Source organism: Pleurodeles waltl, chromosome 10 (genome assembly GCF_031143425.1).
Source record: "Pleurodeles waltl isolate 20211129_DDA chromosome 10, aPleWal1.hap1.20221129, whole genome shotgun sequence".
NCBI lineage: Eukaryota > Metazoa > Chordata > Amphibia > Caudata > Salamandridae > Pleurodeles > Pleurodeles waltl.
This window is the reverse complement of record NC_090449.1, coordinates 845,125,862-845,134,272: the sequence shown is the minus strand read 5'-3', so window position 1 is coordinate 845,134,272 and position 8,411 is coordinate 845,125,862.

Below are 8,411 nucleotides of genomic sequence, written 5' to 3'. Positions count from 1 at the left end.
CTCAGTGCGGAGCTCATTGACCTGGTAAGGACGCTCATTGTTGGGCAGACGACCCTTCTGAATGCCATCCAGGGTGTGCAAAGGGAGGTGCAACAGAGCAATGCGTACCTGGAGGGCATTCATTCGGGTCAGGCTGCCCATCAACGAGCGTTCACTGCTCTGGCCTCAGCACTGACGGCAGCCATTGTCCCTGTTTCCAGCCTCCCTCTTCTGACTGCCTCCAGCCTGTCTCTGTCTCCTGTTCCTCAGCCTATCCCATCCACACCATCAGACCAGCCTGCACACACCTCAACACCCAAGAGCAGCTCATCCAAACACAAGCACCACAGATCCCGCAAACACTCACCCGAGCAACACCCAGATGCAGACATGCCAACAGCCACTGCCACCCCTGTGTCCCCCTCCTCCTCGTCTCCCTCCTCCCTCCCTGTGACGTCTACACTCACACCTGCATGCACCCCAACATCAGCCAGTGCTTCCATCACCACCTCACCCTCCAGTACAGTCCACACTCGTGCAGTCACCACCCCCACTGCCATGTACACGTCCCCTGTGTCCACTCCCACTGTGTCTGTCACCCCCTCTTCCAAGACACACAAACGCAGGCAGCCACCCACCCAACAGCCATCCACCTCACGACAGCCTACAGCACCAGCACCTTCAACCAATGACAGCACACCTGACTCTCCTACAACCACCTCCTCTACCTCCACTTCCATCTCCACTTCTCCTACCCTTTACCTTGGCCCTAAAAAACTTTACCTGGCTAACCTTAACCTCTTTCCCCCCGATGACCTCCCCCATCCATCTTCAAAGAGTCCCAAGAGCACCGCAGCCACCACCAGCCCAGCTTCGGGTGTCCCTGTTGTGCCTGGGTTCTGGAGCCCACCCTTTGCCAGCAGTGACACATCGAGCTGCAGCAAGGACACGTCCAGCCCCCCCCCCCGGCAAGAGGACCCGCAAAACCAAGGACCGCCGTGCGAGGACCGACAGGGCTGCCCCCAAGGAGCAATGTGCGGCCACTTCACCACCCACACCATCTGGGGGAGGCAAGGGCCCGAGAGCCCCATCAAAGGAGCGGAAGGGCAGCAGGAGCGCGGAGAAGGTGGACCCCACATGCCACATCCCAGCTGGGAAGGAGGACACTAAGGAGGCCAGGAGTCCGTCCCCGAAGGGTCCAGATACGTCACGGTCCGAGGGCGACTGAACAGGGAGTCCAGGCCAGGTCTGGCTCCCTTGACCTGCTGGATGGGCACCGCTGAACAGGGCCCGCGGTGCAGAAGAGCACCGCTGAACAGGGCCCCGCCGTGGAGATAGGCACCGCTGAACAGGGCCCGCGGTGCAGAAGAGCACCGCTGAACAGGGCCCCGCCGTGGAGATATTCACCGCTGAACAGGGCCCGCCGTCTCAAGCACCGCTCCGCTGGGCCCCGCCGTCTCAAGCACCGCTCCGCTGGGCCCCGCCGTCTCAAGCACCGCTCCGCTGGGCCCCGCCGTCTCAAGCACCGCTCCGCTGGGCCCTTCCTCTCAAGCACCGCTCCGCTGGGCCCCGCCGTCTCAAGCACCGCTCCGCTGGGCCCCGCCGTCTCAAGCACCGCTCCGCTGGGCCCTTCCTCTCAAGCACCGCTCCGCTGGGCCCTTCCTCTCAAGCACCGCTCCGCTGGGCCCCGCCGTCTCAAGCACCGCTCCGCTGGGCCCCGCCGTCTCAAGCACCGCTCCGCTGGGCCCTTCCTCTCAAGCACCGCTCCGCTGGGCCCTGCCGTCTCAAGCACCGCTCCGCTGGGCCCCGCCGTCTCAAGCACCGCTCCGCTGGGCCCCGCCGTCTCAAGCACCGCTCCGCTGGGCCCCGCCGTCTCAAGCACCGCTCCGCTGGGCCCCGCCATCTCAAGCACCGAGCGCTGGGCCCTTCCTCTCAAGCACCGCTCCGCTGGGCCCCGCCGTCTCAAGCACCGCTGAACAGGGCACCGCCGTCTCAAGCACCGTTGATGGTTCATAGTGCCCACCATGCCTCCTCCTTGACCAGTGGAGACTGTCATCCACATGATGGACTGTGGCTTTGCACTCCCCAGGATGGTCCAGTGGGCAATCCACCCACTGCAGAGACATTGAGAGACTGTGGCTTTGCACTCCCCAGGTTGGTCCAGTGGGCAGCCCACCCACTGTAGAGACATTGAGAGACTGTGGCTTTGCACTCCCCAGGATTGAACAGTGGGCATGTTGGCTCCTCGTGGATCTGGCGTCGTGGACTCATGTGGCTGTGGTGCCTCCCCCTTCCCTTCCCCCTGAGGTGCCTGTAGTTTTTACATCTGATGCCCCTGCAGTGTTCTCTCCAAAGGACTCAGGTCTCCTGTGTGGGCTTTGCCCTTGTTTCTCAAGACTTTGGCCCACGGACATGCTGAATTCGTAGGATGTGCAAGACTTGGTACTTCAGTTATACACTGATGTGTATGTCATTTGTTTTGTTGTGGATATCTTTCATGGTTGTACGCTAATTTTCTGGAGCTTTTTGGTACATAAATATTTATTCCAAATATGATTATGTCCTAGCATTTTTCAGGGGTGTTTGGGTGGTGTCACTGTGACTTGGTGCTCTGCATTGGTGAGTACATGATTGGGGGGGGGGGGGAGGGGGGCGCATATGTGTGTGCCCGTAACCTTTCGTCCTCCCCCTCCCGTGTGTCGTAGGTGCAGTACTCACCGTTGTCGTCTGCGCCGGACTTCGTACTCGTGGTAGATGAGAAGGTAGACGAGAGCAGGTATGATGTTCAATTCGGGTTCCATGCTGTCCTCCGTCCTCGTGGAGTGCGTAAAGGTGAGCGTTTTCCCGTTCGTAGTCTGTTTCCGCCGTGTTTTTATCGGCGGTGCTCCCGCCCCGGAAAAGGTGGCGGATTGGTGAGTTATGATAGTGTGGGCGGTACATTGTCTGCCGCCTGCCTGTTGGCGGTGACCGCCGCGCTGTTTGTCTGTACCGCCGCGGCGGTCGGAGTGTTAAGTTGGCGGGCTGTGTTGGCGGTTCCCGCCAGGGTCAGAATTCAATTTTTTGGACCGCCAGCCTGTTGGCGGGTTGGCCGCCACTTTAACACCGACCGCCAGGGTTAGAATCACCCCCTATGTCTTCTCAGAATAAAGCAGCTGATTAAAATGTGAAAACAATGAGCCAAAGGTCGGCTGTGCTAAAACGGGTCTAATGCTAAAATAATGGTGACCAACCCAGGCACTAAGGAGAACCCACAACAAAAGCACTATATGCCAACTATGCTGCAACACTGCACACTACTCTACACAATGACAGTTGACTCTGCCACTACACTCTATGCTATTGCACTCTATTTTGCATCGCTCCACTCTACGCCACTCTTATCTATTCCACAGCACTCTATCACACTGCATTCTACATGAATGCACTGTACACTGCTACACTTTACACCACTCTTTTCTGCACCACTACACTATGACACCGGACTGTACTCAAACAATGTACTGTTCGCCACTGCACCCTATGCAAATCTATGCAACTCAGCATCATTCCACTCTATGCCACTGCAATCTGCCCTGCGCCACTCTATTCTAGGCCACTGCACTCCACACTAATGTACTCTACACTATTTTACTTAAAAAATAAACACTATGCCAATCTACTCTGCACCACTGCACTGCATGCAACTATATTCTACTCTGCAACACTCTACTTTGTGCCACTCTACACCATTGCACTCTAGGTCACTTTACTCTGCCCCACTCTACTTCATTGCACTCTAAGCCAATGCACTCTACTCTGCAACACTGCACTCTCTGCCACTCTACACCTATGCACTCTATGCCAATGTACTCTAAATGTCTGTGCATCACTGCACTGTAGGCCACTTCCCTCTACACCACTCTGCTCTGCGCCAGTGCACTCTACCCTGCTCTATTATGCACCACTGCATTCTTTGCCACTATACTCAACATCACTCCAGTCTAAGCCACTCCACTCTACATTGCACCTCCCAAATCTATGCCACTGGACTTTGCAACACTGCTTTCTTACTTATACCTACTACCCCTCCTGGGATAAGGCCATCAACCAAGACTCTCCAGCCACCTCTATCCTGGGCTTTTCTGTCAATCTGAGTCCAGGTGTAACCCATCTCCTTGTAATCGGCCTTGAGTTCTCAGCAACAGGTGTTTTTTGGCCTTCCTCTTTTCCTTTTCCCTCGAGGGTTCCAGGTCAGGCTTTGCCTGGTGATGTTTGATGTGGGCTTGCGGAGGGTGTGACTTATCCAGCCCCAGTGTCTTTTCATCATTTCTTCATCAGCAGAGAGTTGAAAAATCTGCTGCCATAGGTCATTGTTGCTGATGGCGTTTTGTCAGTGGATTTAGAGGATTTTCCTCAGGCAGGTGTTGACTAAGGTCTGGATTCTGTTGGTGATGTTCACTGTTGCCTTCCAAGTTTCTGCTCCAAATTTATGTTGGTGTTAGAAAGCCCGATCTTGGTTTGCAGAGTATGAAACCAGCCCTTGCTTTGTCGATTCTTGCCTTGACGTCTGTGCCGTCCTGCTTGTCTGTGACACTGCCCATGTAGGTGAAGACCTAAATCTCTTCCAGTGCATCACCTGCAAGAGAGACTTCATTTGTGCTGGCTGTGTTAGCTTTCAGGATCTTTTCCCCTGTGCCATTGCACTCCACACCACTACTCTATGCTGCTGACCTCTGCCATGCACCACTCTACTTTGCCCTGCACCACTCCATTCTACCCCACTTCATACTACTCTAAGCCACTGCATTCAACCCTGCACCACTTCACTTTACTCTGAAACCATCTACTCTATGCTGCAGCACACTACGCCATTCTACTCCACTCTGTGCCCCTCCTCTCTAGGCCATTCTACTCTAAACCACTACACTATATGCCAATGCACCCAACACCACTTTACTGAAAACCACAGCATGCTACCCCACTGCACTCAATGCCAGTCTACTCTGCACCACTGTACTTTACGGCACTTCACTCTAGACCACTCTACTCTAGTCCAACACATGACTATGACATTACACTCTACGATACTCCACTCTATCATGCTCTACTCCACTCTACACTACTCCACTCTACAACACTCTAAGCAACTGTCTCTATGCCACTTTACTCCACTTTGCTTTATGACACACTACCTCACGCTACTATTCATCTCAACACTGCTCCACTCCACTCTGCCACTTCACGCGACTAAATAGCACTCTGCTCTACTTCACTTTACAACACTTCATGCCGCTCTATTAGCCCACTAACGTTTAGCCATGCTGAACAGCAGCCAAGGTGGTGTACAACATGGCTAAACCATACTGGCAAAACCAACAGCTCTTGCACTGGCGAGCCCTATTAGCTTTGCCAATACTCGTTTATAATTTAGACCTCCATTAGGGTAGGATGGACAGTAAATACGCTATTAGGGTTCGTGTTGGAAGCAGAATGCACTGGGCTGATTTTCGTTAATCACCAAAACATTTTTGGGAAATAACCTACAGAATGGCTTTAGAAGCCCCAATTACAAACACCAGTCTAAAGAATAAGGAGATCCAGACCGTCAGAACTGGCTTAAGAAGTTTAGGAGAGGTTTCATTTGCATAGGAAAGTATTTATTGTGAAAAAAATAAGATATCACCAGCATGATTCAGCAAAAATCTTCAATACAGCAAACGTGTGTACAGTACAGTGTGTTAGGCAGAGGGATTCCCGCTCAAAAAAATGCTATGCAGCAACAATTAATGATGATTTATTAGTGATATAAAAGTAGTGTGAGCAGGAGGACACTAATAATGGGAAAGAACCTACTACTGGTGTGTCGGCTCGCATTATACTAATGAGACTGGTGGATTTGGGCAGAAGAACCACCAGGTTGTGGGAACTGAGTCCAGCTCCACATCATGTGACAACTGTTGGCATTACCCTTCCGTCCAGCTAGCAGTACCTCACCAACATCGGGAAGTGGCAGTGATTTGTGGCAGCCGTACGCAGGACATTCTCATTTCTCACGGAAATTGTGGTGTAACAGATTTCAGCCTTTTCTCACAGTTACAAACAGAAGCAGGAATTGGTTCAGTGTGTTTTATGCTGCATTCTAGATAAAATAGCATGTACTGCAACGATTAGGACGATAAAACATAATAGCAATGCGGTGACAAGGAAAGTGAAACATAACAAAACATAATAATAGCAATTCGGAGACAAGGAAAGTGAAACGTAACAAAACATAAGAAAAGTCCCACCATAGTGTCAGAATGCTATGGCCAGCAGTGTTAGCCCTAAGGTGCCCTTCAGGGTCCCTAAGAAGGCACCATCCCCCTTACCTGGATATGGTAGTAGCAAAGAGCGCTGTTGGTCTTACTGAGAGTCCTCTCTCATGTTGGCAGAAAAAACATCAAGTCTCAGTGGACAGCTGCAGTGAAGCGACAGCATGCAGTGGTAGTTTTCTGGCTGGAACTCTCCCTCCGACGTATAGGGGCAGATGGATGTTTTATAACAAAACAGCCTGTGTTCTGAGAAAACTGTCCTAACGTAAGAACACATATGTTTCCTGTGAAGTGTTCAAGATTTTGGTGTTCCTACTTTGTACTGACAACAATATTGAGCACAGCCTTGAACAGAGCACAGAACGAGAATTTCCTACTAAGAATAATAAAAACATAAATGAAGCACTGCTTAGCAAAAATGCGCCTCTGGAATGGACTTCCAATAAGTATTACTGGATGGTGCAGTATCATTAAAATGAATATTTGGCCAACGTTTCTTTATTTTTGGCAATACCACTGTGTGTACCCAACTCCTTTTCAAATGATTAGACTGCCATAGGTAGCTTTATTAGTTGCTCATAATTAATACGAACAATATAGTTCAAATTGCTAGTAAACTTAATCCAGAGATATGCAGCGGACTCAACCACATATGTAGTCTTTTTAGGAGGATGATTAAACATTATCTGTATTCATGGCTATTCATCTTACAGCCTGATAAATGTTTGAGCCTTCGCTGCAGTAAGTTCCACAGCACGCACAGTAAGCTGAGTATATGGCTATATCATCTGCAAAGGTGCATAATTTAATAACAGCCTCATTGTGTATTACAGGGGCTATTGCCCGATTATTGATAATTTGCTGTAAACATGGGTCTAAGTAAATAGTGAATAAAAGAAGGGACATTCGGCACTTCTGGCTGGTGCCACAATCAATTCTGAATAGCTCGGATGTTTGACCATCTAAAACAAATCTGGCTGTGGAAATCTTATATAGAATCTGAACTGATTTCATGAGTTTGGCGAAAAATACCCAAATTCCTCATTGCTGCCCAGCGATATGTCCATGCAACCTTGTCAAATGCTTTTGCAGCATCGAACAGAATCATACCAGCTGATTGTTTTAATGTATTAATTAGCATCATCAACAAGTATGGGCAAAGCCACTAAGTCTCACCTTTGGGACCTACTGAGTTTGCCAGTGGCATTAGCCATGCGGTACATTATCCCGATGTTCTGCAGCATGGCTTTAGGACAGCCTCTGACCTCAACAATGGTGCTCATAAGACTGTGTGCTGGTCCCCCAACAATTGAGAATTTCAGCTCCTTGCGTTCTGCTCCACTTCTCACTTTATCAGCACCCATGAGAAGACACAAAGAAAAAGACAAGGAGGAGAGTTAATGGAAAGAATGAAAGAAGAGTTCAGCAACAAATAAATATATAAAACAAGTCCTGTGTGTCCTGGTATTACCAAACTTACGTTGCACTGGCTCCACACATGTCTGAGGGCCTGGGGAGACACGAGTCCTCAATCAGCACGTAGACTGCTACAGCAATTAGCTGAACTAATATGGGTAGGCTCTGTACAGATGCTCAGAGTTATGTATAAAAAAAATATTGGGCTTGCCAGCTTCACATCTTAATACAAACTGCTTTTTTGAAATCTACATTTATTGTCAGCTAGAGCTGGTAAGATTTCATAAAGGAATTTGGTCTGCTGCCATGATTTAAAGTACAAGTCTCGGGAAAACCTGCCTTGCAGAATCCACCACAAACCAAGATAAGCATGGGGCCTCCTTTAAAAATGACAGGGCTACAATGGGGTAGGGTAGACCAGGAAAGCAATGGGTGAAGCAGCAAAAAGGAAGGGGTGGGATGCAGGAAGCTATTGTTTTGATGTGTATAATATGTATTTAAAAAAAATAAAAATAAAAAAATAAATAAAAAAAAAGGATCGAGAGGGTGGCGCTACGGTGACCTGCCTGGGCTTTGAGTACCTAGCCTACAGTAGCTGCCCAGCTCTATTACAGGATGTAAATAGCTGCAGCTTACTTTAATGTGATTTCTGGCTCTCAGTTTTTAGAACTGTGGCCAATCGTGGGGCATTCCCATCAGTAATGAAACAGCACATATACTCTAGCA